This window comes from Camelus dromedarius, chromosome 21 (assembly GCF_036321535.1).
Source record: "Camelus dromedarius isolate mCamDro1 chromosome 21, mCamDro1.pat, whole genome shotgun sequence".
NCBI classification, from domain to species: domain Eukaryota; kingdom Metazoa; phylum Chordata; class Mammalia; order Artiodactyla; family Camelidae; genus Camelus; species Camelus dromedarius.
The window spans coordinates 18346610-18356975 of record NC_087456.1 but is presented as its reverse complement, the minus strand read 5'-3'; positions in this window follow the sequence as shown (position 1 = coordinate 18356975).

Here is a 10366-nt window from a genome sequence, read left to right as displayed (position 1 = left end):
GAACATTTTTTTCATCCCAAAAAGAAACCCATGTGCCTATTAGCAATCACTCTGTTTCCCCTTCCACTAAGCCCTAGGCAACTACTAATCTACTTTGTCTCCATAGATTGGCCTATTCTAGACATTTCCTAAATAGAATCATATAATACGTGGTCCTTTGTGACTGGCTTCTTTCCCTTAGCGTAATGGTTTCAAGGTTTCCCATGTCGTAGCCTGTATCAGTACTTTATTCCTTTTTTATGGCCCAATAATATTTCATTGTATGGATATACCATATGTTAAGCATGGATAGATTTTTAAATTACTTTAAAAAATTTATTTTTTAGAGCAGTTTTAGGTTCACAGCAAAATTGAGAGGAAGGTACAGAGATTTCCTGTATCCCCTGGCCCCTACACGTCCATAGCCTCCCCCACTATTCACAACCCCCATCAGGTTGTATATTTGTTACAAGTGATGGGCCAATAGTGACATGTCATAATCACCCAAAGTCTGTGGTTTACCTTATGGTTCACTCTTGGTGTTGTACGTTCTATGGGCTTGGACAAATATGTAATGACATGTATCCATAATTCTAGTGTCATACAGATTAGCTTCACCCTAAAAATTGTTCTTTGCTCCACCTATTCATCCTTACCTCCCCTTGAATTCCTGGCAACCACTGATCTTTTCGTTCTGTCCATAGTTCTGCCTTTTCTAGAATATCATATGGATGGTTTTAAAGTTCTAATGTTCAGCCATGATTAATAACCAGTAGCTGGTCGTTAAGACCCTGTGAACTCCACAGTGCTTGTGGGTAGGACAGGAAAGCCAACCAGAGCGTCTGTCTGGAAAAGCGTCTCCAGCATTACTGTATCTGTGTCCTCATTTACTGCTGAGAAGGGAGCTTATACTTCCATTTTGTGCCCCGTTTTGCAGTGAGGTTGTCTGTTATGCCCGGGGAGTTGCAGGTTGTGAGGCTGTGGATGAGGAACAACATGCAAGGGCCCAGGCTGAAGACATCCCAGTTCAGTGTCTTTGGTGAGGAGCCAGAAAGTCACAAGTCCTGAAAAAAAGGTACTTCTAACACCTGAAGATGATTCCATGGAGTTTAAGAGGCTCCCCTGTTGTGTAAAACACAGACTTAGTTGTGAAGACATCTGAATAAATTCACTGGCTGAGCACATTCACAGCTGTGCTGAAGTCCTCTCCTGGAGCCTTTGGCCCTTTGGCCTGTTGTCCGTTCAGAAGAAGACCCCAACCGGGCTTTTACCAGTTAGAGGGGTTGGCGACAAGTCACTGAAATTGCCATTCACCAGGTCAGAAAAGATGGCTGCATCTGTTCCCATCTTGGTTGGACTTTTACTGTAGCCAGAGGTGTTTCAGCAGCTTCAGACCATTAATGGGAAGTGGGTTAATACTTCTGTCTCTGCTTTTTATTTTTTAACCTGGGAAGAAACTCAGTGACTTCCAGCACTGTCACAAAGCAAGATGAAGACACGTGAAGGCACAAAATTCACCAAGGGGGCCATGAAGGCCTCTCCCATTGTCCTGGGGTTACTGCCTCCTGCTTTTCACTCAGCCCCACTAGCCTCCCCTCCAATCAGCAGTCCCTGTGATCTTCGTAAAATATAAATCAGAGAATGTTTCTTCCTCTTCTGGGTTTAATAACCCCTCAATGGCTTTCCTATACTTAGGATGAAATCTGAGACAATTAACCCGGCTGGACAACCTTTGGGAATCTGGTCCCTGCACTTGCTTTTCTCTCTTTTTTCCCACCAATTTATACACAACTTTCTGTCTCTATGTCAATGTCTTTCCCTCAGAGACACCTTCTCTTTCCCCTTCACCCACTGTCTAAATTAAACCCCATTTTTATTTCTTCTCATGGCAGCCTTTGATGGCTTTGCACAGCTCCCCACCCTTTGTGATTCTGTGTTTCTTGTGTTAGACAGTCTTCCCCCCACTGGTTGGCGAGTTCCATGTTGGATTTGTTCTTACTCTGTTCTCCTGCGCAGGGCCTGGCTGTGATTTCAAACTCAAAAATCCTTGTTGCAGAAGGGGTTGAATGCATTAATGCATGGAGGGATTCCTAGGAATCCTGAGTCCTGGAGGTGGGTGCTATTTAGGCCTGCGAGCACTTGGGAGAGCCAGGAAGGTTATAAGAAAAGGAGAGAAGTGAGGCCCAGAGATATGTTAGTTACCTACAAACAGTGATAGAAACAGGAGGCCAACACTGAGTGGGTGTTTAGGACCAGGGAACAAAGGGTTGGACACCAAACAGGTTGTCAAGAGAACAAGTCATGCAACCAAGGCAGCTCCTGTAGTTAGGGCAGGAAAGGTGTGTCAGGGAGAAGGTAGGAGAAAGTGTGTCTGCGAGGAGTTTAGGGCAGCTCCGCAGGCCTCAGGACGCAGCTCTGTCACCTGGGGAGCTGAGTGAAAGGTCAGAGGGAGCCTTGTGGATATTACTGCCATTGGGGTCACAGGAGACTTTCCTCTGTACATTGAATGCCAGAACATAAACCTGGCATTCCAAGGATCTACCTCGTCTGTAGGTAACTTGAAGCACTGAGGATGGTCAGAGGCCATAGGAGCCCAGGAGCCACAAATTGGCACCCAGTGCAGAGGGGACTGGGGAACATACGGGTAACCTGCTCTTAAAGTCTTCTCAGGGGCCAACAGTGTGGCCGTGGTCTGGCTCCTCTGTATCTGGATGGCGGAGGCAGCCTGATGTATTGGAAGGCCTCTGCTAGAGATATCTGCCAGGTGCATGGGTGGGGTGGGCATGGCGCGGAACCCCCACTGGGCCTGGGAGAGTCAGGGAGAGGCCTCAGAGGAGGCTGGGCTTGGCTGATGCCTGAGGACTGATTTGTCAGGAGCAGAGCTGGACCCAGGTGAGTGGGCGCTCTGAGTTGCCCGGACAGAGCAGCTGAGGCTCCTCCCACCCTTTCTCCCAGGACGACGGGCTACACCAGGGCCCATCCCATGGGAGAGACAGGCCCTCCTTTACCCCGACTCCCCACCTCCCTTACCCCACAGGAGGTCTGCGATTTTCCCAGACAGCCCCTCTAAATAGCCAGCATCCAAGGCTGGCTGCCTGGTCCCAGCAAGCCAGTGCAGAAAGGACACCATGGAACCTCCTCTGAGCCCTGATGCATGGAGGCCCAGGAGGGACCCACCTTGCGCAACAGGGGCAAGGTGGGAAGAGCATTCCAGGCAGAAAAGTGCACGTGCAAAGGCAAAAGCGAGAGGTGGGGTCTGATGGGGCCACGGTGCCCGTTGTTCGGGGGGATGTTTAGAATTATGGACAAAAAGACTTCAGTACCATTGAGGGTCTCTATGGAGAGGGAGGGAGGGAGGGAAGAGGCATATGGTCATGTTCCTGCGTGCAAAATCTTCATTTCTTCAAATAGCCCCTTCAGCTAGCTAGTGGGATTCTCATTTTGAAAGATGAGGAAATATTCGAAGAAGGTGAACATCTTGATCGAGCTCACACAGCCAGTAAGTTGCAGAGCCAGGACTCAAGCTTATTTGCCCGACCTGGGCAACTCTGTTCTCTTTCCTTGGCCCTCTGTCACCAGAGAAGGACATCATGGAAAACAGGTGCAATGAGAACATAGCATCACTTCTGTGATGTCTTTGTCAAAGATGAATAAACTGAACCCACTCATAAGGAAATGTTGGACAAACCCACATTGAGGGACATCCTACAAAGCAATCTTCGAAAGTGTCAAGGTCATGGAAGTCAAGGAAAGACCGAGGAACTTTCCAGACTGAAGGAGGCTAAAGCCACCTGACCAATATATGCAACTCAGGATTCTGAATAGGATCCTTTGCTATAAAGAATGTTACTAGGACAACTGGCGAAACTTGGATGAAGTCTGAGGATGGGTTATTACAGACATAACAATGTCAATTTCCTGATTTGGTTTTTTTTTTTTAAATTGAGGTTATATAGGAGGATGTCCTCATTTTGGGGCAATAGACACTAATATGTTTGGGGAAGATGGTGCTCTAGGTGGGCAAATTACTCTTAATTGGTTTGGGAAAATGTTTTTTGTATTGTGTTTGTATCTTAGTCAGTTTGGGCTGCTTTACTAGGATACCACAAACTGGGCATCTTAAAAAACAGAAATCTGTATTTCTTACAGTTCTGGAGGGTGGAAGTCCAAGGTCAGGGTGCCAGTGTAGTCAGGTACTTGGCAAAGACTGCTTTCTGCTTTGCAGAATTCCGCAACCTCACGTAGGGCGGAGAGCGGAGAGAGACAGCAAGCCCAAGCGTCTCTTCTTATAAGGGCACTAATCCCATTCAGGGAGGCTCCACCCTCATCACCCAGTCACCTCCCAAAGGCTCCACCTCCTGATACTATCACCTTGGGGGTTAGGGTTTTAATACATGAATTTGGGGGCACACAAACATTTGGTCCATGGCAACTTGCATCTTTTTTGTAAAATTTTAATTGTTTTAAACATTATTCAAAATTCTGGTGGTTGGTTCCCAATTAAATGTTGATTTAATTGGTAGGGGGCATAGCCTGGTCTGCAGGATTTAAAAAGTCTCCCCAGGTGTCAAATGTGCAGCCAAGTTTGAAAACTACTAGGTTAGATCATTTCTGCAATATAATCAGGTAATTTTCTATGATGGGTTCTTTCTCTTCATCTGAAAACCCTACACTGGTCTATGTTTTCAGAGGGTGGTGGGCCATCACCGTCCTTCCCCGTAAGCTCAGGAAAAGGCCAGCCTGTGCGAGATGGGCGAGGGTGAGCTTCCCTCTTGGGCATGTAAGTGCTGGCAGCTGGCCAGGACAGCCTCATATGGACCAGGAAGGCCTTGACACCTGCGACTGAGCCCTATATCAATGACAGCATCTCAGATGATGGCTGACAAATTCACTTGTCTGGTAGGACCGGGCTGCAAGTCCTGGCTTTGCCACTCACTGGCTGGGAGACATGGGTTATTGCCTTCCGCTCACGGGGCTTAGATTCATCCCACATACATCCTCATAGGATTACTGTGAGGATTAAATGAAGCCATTAGTGCATGAAAATCACCTAGCACAGTGCCCAGAATGGAATAAACCATGTGGGCTATGTAACAGAATGTAAGTATAAAGCACAAAAGAGGTATGTGGTTTCCTGAAAATATTGATATTACCAAGTTTTTGACTGTGTGTGTGTGTGTGTGTGTGTGTGTGTGTATGTGTGTGTGTGTGTGTGTGTTTGTGTGTGTGTGTGTGTGTCCTGGGAGAGGCTGCAGCCCAAGAAGGGGAATAATGTTCTGACAGCTACATCAGTTAAGAGAGCTAAGACCCCGAGTAGAGGGGAATAACCTTGCCATCTGTCCTTCCCTCCCTGCAGGCTTACCTGGCAAAGTCTCGTGAGGTGAGTGTGGGGCCCGAGATGGGAGCCTAGCTGTGGCCAAACTCCCTTTGGCTGCGCTCTCTTCATGACCCCAGCATTAGAGAAAAATCCCTGCTCTCTGGAGGTTTAAGGTCCACAGGGAAGTGGTGAAATTAGTGGAGGAAATAGGGCAGCAGCGGCAGAAAGACGCCCCAGGACACTCGAATCTGCCTTCTCGTCTGAAGGTTTTGAAGGGCAGGGAGGGTCCACTTTGGACTCTGTCTTCGGGGTGGATCTTGCCAGTGGAGAGCTGCGAAGAACAGTTGTTTGAAGGGGAAAGGAGGTTAATTGTTTTAACTTGAGCAGAGTAAACTTGGAAAGTGAGAAATCCTCCCTCTTCCAATAGGTCTCTGGTCCAAAACCACACCTGGCCTCGCATCCTTCTAATGATAGTCCCCACAGAGTTCCAGGTGTTCAGCCCAGTGACGGATGGGGGAGCCCTGCCGACTTCAGAGGGACAAGATGGAGGCTATATATAAATCCGACCAAGTTTCAAAAGGTAAAAAGACGCATGCCCGATTACGAAAGCTTCGACTGCTCTGGGAGAGTGCCGGCGCTTTTCGTCCTGCCTTTGTTCCCTCTTGGAAGACAAGGCGGCCCCGTGGCCACAGTTCCCCATCTGTGAAATGGGGTGAGATTATCTGCCCCGTGGGACTCATCTCTGTGAGGTACCCCCAAAGGCCCCAGGGCACAACAGCTCGGTGCACTCGGATGAGTCGGTGCCAGCGTTCCCAATGGCAAAGGCGCCAGGGCCAGCGGACACCTCAGGTGGTGTCTGAGAGCTGGTGGCAGGCCACGCCTGCGCGTGGTTGGTGAGGGCTGCCAGGGAGGGCTGCAAGGTGGAGGCAGCTGTGGGGAGAGGTCAGTGGGTGGCCGAGGCAGGAGGCAGGCAAGACGGTGCCTCTTGGACGGTGGTGGCTGGCACCTGGCTCAGCTCTCAGGCTCCGCTGCAGTCACTGAACCACACGAGTCAACAGAAGGAAGCTCGCACTTGATCGTGCCAGGAGGGAGGAAACCAGAAAAGTCGTGAAAGGTGAATGCAAAGCCACTTAGCAAGACACAGTCTCTAGAATTAAGATATGCCCTGTACCATATCATTCATATGTGAAATCTAAAAAAAATAAAAAGGAAAAAGAAGACACTAATGAACTCATCTACAAAACAGAAAGACTGGCAGACATAATAAACAAACTTATGGTTACAGAGGGGGAGAAGGGAGTAGGAAGGGATAAATTGGGAGTTCGAGATTTGCAAATATTAACTACTATATATAAAATAGATAAAACCCAAATTTCTGTATAGCATAGGGAACTATATTCAATATCTTATAGTAACCTATAATGAAAAAGAATATGAAAACAAATATATGTATGCATATGCATAACTGGGACATTGTGCTGTACACCAGGAATTGACACATTGTAACTGACTATGCTTCAATTTAAAACAGAAGATGTGCCATCTTAGAGCTGATGGTCTGGGGCAAATCCCAGGCTCCTCAGAGGAACTAAGGGTGAGAGACCATCTTTCCTAATTTCCTTATTTTCTACAGGAGGGAACCCCAGCTCAGAGGGCATGGGTGGCTTGCCCAAAGTCTCACAGCTAAACAGCAACAGAACAACTAGTGATTTCCTACTTGTTTACTCTTTTCAGTGTAACTCAGCCTCCCTGAATGGTGGAGCATACGTCAAACTTTTGGAGTTTGTTTTCTCCCGAATAAAAGTGACTTAAAGAGGCAATGTGGACTGGTGGATAGTACAAGGACTGGAACTCTAGTCTTCGGGTCCTTGCTCATACTCTGCTCCTAAACCAGAAGATAGTCTTAGAAATGGCATTTAGTGCAATAATTAAAAGCTTGGCTTAACCGCAAAGTCTTGCCCAACTCCTGGGGGGAAGGGGTGCACCTCCCCTGGAGGAGCACTGGCCCTGAGTGGGAAGGCGAGGGCTGTGAGTGACACAGCCCGAGGAGGACTTTCCGGTAAGTACCCCTCAGCCCCATGCCTGGAACACACACTTCACAAGCAAAACAGGGTGACCTTCCAGGGAGCCCAAGGGCTATAATCATTCTTCTTCCAAGCTCAGGGCCCCGTGAGCAGCTGCTGCCCAGCTGGTGGGCGTTCTCAGGAGCTGTGGTGACAAGCCTGGTGGCAGGAGTGGTGGGAGCTCAGCAGTGCTGCATCGCAGCCTGGAATGACCATAGTGACAAGGTGGCACCACCCCGCCCACAACCAAAGGCCCTTCCCCTAACCTGTACTGAGCTGTCAGGCCACAGCATCGGAGTGATTCCAGGCACTGTTTGTCCCCTGGGACGCCTGTTGGTTGGATGATCTTGAGTAAGTCACTTTACATCTGAGCTTCAGTTCCCCAAACTGCAAATGTACGGTAACATCTTAGAGGAGTTGAGGTTATCATAAGAATTAAAGGAGATAACATGTAAAAATACCTAAAATAGTCCTAGAATCTCAGAAGTTGCTTAACAAATGATATTTCCTTCCATTTCCCTTTTAGGATTAAATATCACTGAAATTGTCACCCATGCCCTTGGTTGTCTTCCATGGGGCAGATGAGCACATCAAACACACACACACACACACACACACACACACACACACACACACACACACACACACACACACTTATACACCAGTTCTACAAGGAATCCTATCTTGTCAGTGCTTCCGGGCACCTTGGCAGTGCCCCAGGACAGAAGTCTCATCACACAGGTGGTGAGGCTTGGCCGGGGTTGTGCAGGTACAAGTTCCATAACCTGGGTTTCATGCTAAGTCATGCCAGGGTCTCCAAATCAGTTGTGGGATGTTTGGGGAGTGTGATCTTATTGTTTGGTGGCTGATGTTGAGAAAATGTGTTTTGTCATCCTCCTGACATCAACCAGGGCTAGAGAGGGCACATGAGTGCTGACCCAGAATGTCTGATAGAATTTCCCCCTCAAATATTTCTGAGGTTGTAATAGGTCAAGTCTGGCTTCCTGCAGCTCAACCTGGCAGCAGAGAGATTTGAAACTATGACATTACAACCTTCTGTGCACGTTGATGAGGTTTGCTTAGTTTTGTGCAGGTTGGTGGGAGCAGGGGCAGGAGTCAGGTCTCAGAGAATTTGTCTTGGTTCATACCAGTAATTCATGGGGGATGTGGAAAGGAGGTGTCATCTCACCCCCACTACAGGCACACGCATGCACATACGTGCACACACGCACGTTCTCCTGGGTAGAATTGCCAGCACATCTGTAATCCAGCTGTCACCTCTTTGACTTGGTAAAAGGGAACTCATTTCAAAAAAGAGCCTATGTGTATTTTTTTTTTTCTATTTCCTATCTTTCTCCTCTGGTTTTTCTTTCCTTTCTTGTTTTTATCCTTGATAGGAGATTGAAAATCCTCTGAAAGTGATTGGCTCCTTTCTTGTCTCTGCTAAACAAATGTTGCCTCTACCTAAACCGATATAAGTAAATCAAGACCAAACATCACTGAAGGGCAGCACCACTCTTGCTCTCTCTCCTGTGTCTGCCAAGTAAGCCGCCTAACACAAACACGCTCCGCTCCCACGCTTCAGAAGGGATGTTGATTTTTCCTAACTGTAACAGAACTTTGCTCATTATGAAGAACTTGAAAATTATGGGGAAGGAAAACAAAGCAAAGACAAGTCGCGAATCATCCCACAAGCTCCGGAGTGCTCTGGATTAACACTTTGGCCCTTTTTCTTCAAAGATCACTTACTGAAACAAAAAACAAACCCGAAATATTACCAACAGTAACATTTTCATTTTGATTTTTTTTCTTTTCTGACATTAGAGCAGATTTTCCATGTCATTAAATAGCCTTAATGACATCATTTATCATGACTGCATATTATTCCTTCATTTAGCTTTCCCTCTACTTCTTTAACCAGTTCCTCTTCTTGCTTCCACTTTCCAACACTATATGTAATTCTGTGATGAACATCCTTGCACACAAACTCCTGTCCACATCCCAGACATCAGTTGAGAGTGTCCAGGTGAAATGGTCTGAAAACTGCTAATTCTGAGGCTGGTAGACACCAAAGACATCTTTGAGGTGGCTGCTAATTGTTGGGGGCCTAGGTCCCCTGGGCTCCTCTGCCCTGTGCTGCCTCAGTCTGGGACCACGTTAACCCTGACGAGGAGCTCAGCTCCTTCTCTGGTTTTCACAAGAGAAATCACGCACACAAAGCAGTGTCTGTTTGGAAGATGTTGCTGAAGATTTTGGGGGAATCCTGGATGGTGCCACTTGGTGGTCCTTTCTCTCCCTCCCTGTTCCACTCGTCCTGGCCCAGTCCTCCACTTCGATCATGTAGCCCTATGACCTCGCTGTTGGCAGACAGGAGGCCACCTGACACCCAGGCTCTTAAGACTGGGGCTTACCGTCTTCCCAGGCTCTAATCAAGGCCTTTTTTGTCAGCAAAGTCAGTTCTCATCCTGAGAGGATTCTGGTGCCAGCAGTGAATTCTCACACGTGGAAGAGATTGGAACAGAGCAGGGAAATGACCGGGTTGAATGATACGAAACTCAGCATTGAAAGGTGTTTAAAGGCAAGAATTGAAAAAGTCAGAAGAGATTCTAGTCTCTGGCTAAGCCACCCTGCACCCCAGCCCCCTCCCCCCCCCCCGCCATGCCCAGGGGACCCAGTGATTGTGTCACATTACTGGTGTGTATCCTCTTCTCTCTCCAGAAGATACAGGATGTTAACTCAGCTTATTATGTTCATCATTTCCCAATATGGACATATATCAGATCATTATATCGTACACCTAAAACTAATACAATGTTATATGTCAATTATAGCTCAATAAAAAAATAAACTTCCAGTTCAAATGAAGAGTCTCTTCAAACATATCAGACTCCTCTTTTTAGCAATTCCCTTCCCTTTCCAAGGAAGAGAACTGGTTCTCTAGTTTTGTATTGTTATTGGTTTTGGACTCTGGTGTAAAATGCTATTAAGTTCTTCTTCTGGCCCATAT